The 4499-nt window shown below is 36.3% G+C and overlaps 1 long non-coding RNA gene across 1 annotated transcript; it reads left to right on the top strand.

Annotated features, from left to right (window-relative positions):
- The first annotated feature begins 324 nt into the window (after positions 1-324).
- LOC113292864 lies at positions 325-1364 on the top strand. Its single transcript, XR_003331910.1, has 2 exons — positions 325-910; positions 1082-1364. It is a non-coding gene; the product is annotated as an uncharacterized LOC113292864 (long non-coding RNA).
- Positions 1365-4499: the final 3135 nt, after the last annotated feature.

The following is a 4499-nucleotide window of genomic DNA, read 5'->3' on the forward strand; positions in this document are numbered from 1 at the left end:
GCAACAAGCGTACTTTAAATTTACGCCCGACTATATTAGAATTTGGGATTTGGTCGCGACCATATTTGGTCTGGAATTTGATCTTTGGTTGGGATTTGATCTTTACTCCGTCCCACTTTGTTACGATCTCATCCCAAATTTTTGGTTATACTCGCCCACTGTGGATGCTCTTACAGATATGTACGATCCGGATTTTTCAAAAAAGAACGCCAGCGATGACACTTGGCGTGATGTAGTGAAGATTGCTATGCACACAAGATGTTTAATTCCCAGATTGCTTTATTTATCTCTTCAATGTATTTCTCTTGACGTGGACCAGAGAAAATTCATTTCATGCTGAACTGTGTGAGTTGCTAAAGAGTTATGCCTCACTGGATCCAGAATCAATACTTGGTCAATTAAACATCATGGTATTTGATTATGTAGTGAAAGTAAGCAATCCAAATTGTAGGCTCGATGAGGAATGTTCCAAAATGAGGGAGATGCTTAATTCGGAGATCGAACGTATGATTAATAACAATGATTCATGTGGTTTGGTTCAAGTGGCGAGTGAAACACTCACTTGGTATTCTATTATTTTGAAATCCTTAAACTATTCTTATAGGATTACTTCTCAGATGTCAAAGAGGAATCGTCAATTAATGATGGGCAAGAAAAAGGTTGTTGATGATTTGATTAAATCTAATCGCAGTTTTCTAAAAAAGGTTGTGGAATTTTTGAGGCAGGACAATAAAGACAATGAGCAGAATCTAGAACAAGGAACTGTTTCGAAAAGACTTGAAGATAAACAGGATTGGGAACATCGAGCTTCAGAGATAAAGAAGGCCCAATCATCTATTAATGAAAAAATAAATAGAGATTTTTGAATCAAAAATGGTAGAATTAGCGCAATTGGTTGAAGCAGATAAAGGTAACCTTACTTGTCTTCCTTTTATTTCGAATTTTGAATTTCATGAGTTGGTAATAATGGCATCCTTGCATCTTTGTCTCTTTACTTGCAGTCTACCTTATTTGTCTCCCTTTTGTTGAGGTTGAATTTCATGAGTTGGTAATGATGGCATCTTTGTATCTTTACTTGCAGTCCCCTCGAATCCTGTCTGAGTGAAGACTTTTCAAGTTTCTTTTGAGGAGAAGAGCGACTTCTTTTGAGGAGAAGAGCGACGCATGAAATGCAACATACGTCTGTTCAATTCCTATGGGATAGCATCTGAGTATCCCATGTTTCAGTAACTGCTATCATACGTTCTGACTGGCTTGTTGTAACTTGGGCTTTGTAACAAGTTATGTATGTGGCGCAAATAGTTTTGTATACATGTCATTACCAGTGACATCAATTTTGATATGTGAATAGCATGCTAATGTAACCTTCCTGCGAACCACAATCTCACACTTGAATATTGTTTTACGAATTTTTAGGGTATCAGTACACTTGAACATAACACTAGGATATTTAGTGTTCATTCTGAACACCGAGGCTCTTCTTTACCAATGATGTCCGCGTCACTTGCTCTCTAAAGGTTGCTTATTGTGTGGTTTTGCTTTCTATGTGTATGGATGCATCTTTGAGATCTCATTCTAATTTTTATCTTTTCATGTCTACTTGTCTTAGTAGCCTCGTGCACTGACCTAGGACCCTTGTTGCATACATTCCACTTGCTTAAAAAAAAGAAAAAGAAATACAATGTGGCATGTGCCCGCGGCTTCTGCATTATGTGGTCCGCTAATGTGATTCTTATGAAATTAACTGTGTTGCAACGATACGGTATTGGATAATACCAATACGCTACTATGATACACCAATTTAAAAAACTAAAATACGGCAATACGACATACTCAATATTGATCGGTAGTCTAACATAAATATATTATATATGTATTTGCATGATTAAATTAAATTAAAATATGTATGATTAACTCACTGGAGAGAGAAAAGGTCTGGATAAGAAGGAAGTCTAGAGCAAGATGAGTAAACAGATTTGGAACTAATATTTTGTCACTATGGTTAAAACTTCTCATAGAATCTAGTAAAATATCTAAATTTGCTGATATTAAGGTACTGAGATTTATCATTTATCATGACAGCTGTTGATATCTAATATTTAGTCAAAATTTTCTAACTGAGTTGTATGTCAAAGTATCCAGAGTATTAGTACGCGTATCCGTGTAAATACGTATCGAGGCTGAATCTTTTTTTTAGACGTAGTGTGGAAATTAAGTTTTTTGTAACGGCTCTTTCTCTCTCCTTAAAAAAGGGCAATTCCTTTGGCGACCACCTCCAGCAGCGAGTAAAACTCAGGATCACTAGGGGTGTTTGGAAGATTAAGAGCAAGTGAATGGATTGGGGAAACTGATAAAGGCGCGGATGGTTATGGCAGGTATGGGGTGTTTTTACTAAATCAAGTTGTTATTCCATTGATTTTTCTCTGCTCCTGGTTTTCCCTTCCCATTGTTTTTGGGGATCCCGATGGAAGAGTCTGGTTCTGTTCCGTTTTGTTTGATGTATGTTAGGTTAATCTTGTCAGTGTTTTTTTTTTTTTAGATATAGACTTAAACCAATTACTTAGCGATTACTAGTATGATTCTTAATCCCAGCATTTGAATGTAGCGACTTCTAGTGTGATTCTAAATCTAGGGTTCGAATGAGGGGTTGTGAAAAGGGGTTGAAATTGATTAAGAAATTGGGGCTTTAACATGACTTTTAATTTAATCTGTCTTAGTATATAGTCTTATCTAAATTCCTTGTTAATTTTTTCCTTTTCTCTTCTGCTGGTTGGATTTGATCTTTAGATTTCTGTTGGTTTTGGGATCTCTTTCATGGGTTTGCAAAGTCAAATCCTCTAATTTACTGTTTTCAAAATTAAAAGTGCTGCTTATAATGTCGTGAATATAAACTGGTTCTCCATTTAAGTGGTTGTTTAATGTTTAAAAGCTTAGGTCTTTCCCCTTGGGTGCCTGAGTTAGGGTCAATCCTTGGGTTATCGGTGATCTCAAATCTTCGGTGTATGTCTGTTTCAATTAGTGTCTCTGGTAGTTTAAGCTACTTATGCCTTAGACTGGTGGTTATGAAAGTCCCATTAAAATCCTTCTCTCCCCTCGCCTCCTTCCCTGTTCTGTTCTTCTAGTTCTCTTGTTCTCTCTTTTCTTTTTTAAGCTTGCTTGTCTCATTTTAGAGCTCTTGTTCATGTTTTATATAGAGCATTAATTTCTTTTTTATACTTCTGAATCAGTTCCTTGGTATCTTTGTTTTCTCTCCTTGCTTCGTGCTTCTTCTGTGCTTGGTTTCTTGTCATCAACTCACCCTGTGGGGTTTTTCTTGTCATTCTAAGGAGTTGTGGTCGGTAAAACCGAACATTCTCTCATATTTCCTTTAACGTGGAGATTCAGCTGATTGTTCTATTTTTCTCATCTACCTTTTTGCTGCTTGATTTTTTTTTTTTTTTGAACTGGTTTGGTGTTGGTTTGGCTTTCCCTTATCCCCTATCTGGAGCATGCTGATTGTGAAGAAATGATACCCCCAATCCAAGCGCTTGCCCCTCTGATCTGACAACATCCCCAGGTAGGTCGGCTTTAATTCCCTCCCTCTGAATTGTTTCAATTGATGATTTGCTCTTCTTGTTATTTAATTTTTATTATAAGCTCTCTATCAATAGGAAGATCTAGTCCACTGGACCCTTGTTGATCTTCATTTCTTTTGGGTATCTATATCCTCCTCTTTGGTTGACTTTTCACCATAATTTGAAATTCTTTGTTGTATAATTTAGTCTCATCCTATAGGATTATATACTGTTGTAGCTAGGAATTTTATCATTTCATATTTTTATCATTTCTTGCTTCTGGTTACTCGAGGGTGCTGCAAACTGGCAAGGAATTTCCTCTCCTCTCCCCTCTTGTTTTACTTTCTTCCTCGTGTTTCTATTCTTTATGTTCACATTTGTTTGTCTAACTCAGTTACCGATCATTTTAGTTTGCTGTCTTTCTTTTTTTCTTCTATTCTATCTGCATTTCTATTCAGATAATCTTTATATTTACTGTCTAATAGTTAAGTCACAGCTTCGGACCAATCTCAAACTACTTGACTTGTTAAATTAGATTTACATCCCAACTCTCGTCTGCTGCTTAAGTGCACTTGAATTATTGCTAGTTAATTTTCTTTATGCTTCTTTACTTCAAGAAGGTCTTCGCTCACATGATCTAGTCTTCTGCTTCCTTATGCATGTTTTTAAATTACCTTCTATTCCGTCTTTAGCTTGTTTAGAGTAAATTCTACATTTTCAATCCAGATCTTCTCCTACCTTAGGTCTTTATCTTAAATGTTGATTTCCTGTCTGCTTTCTTTTAGACTCCCTTAGGCTAAAGCGTTATAGATAGCTAGTATAGTCTTTCCTTAGCTTTGGCTAGTAGCTCCCAAATCTATTAGTAGCTTTATAGTCTAGTCATGAATATCCTTCCATGGAATTGTCAGGGCATAACAAGCTGTCTAGCCTACAAACCTGGCATCT

The sequence above is a fragment of the Papaver somniferum genome, chromosome 7 (genome assembly GCF_003573695.1).
Source record: "Papaver somniferum cultivar HN1 chromosome 7, ASM357369v1, whole genome shotgun sequence".
NCBI classification, from domain to species: domain Eukaryota; kingdom Viridiplantae; phylum Streptophyta; class Magnoliopsida; order Ranunculales; family Papaveraceae; genus Papaver; species Papaver somniferum.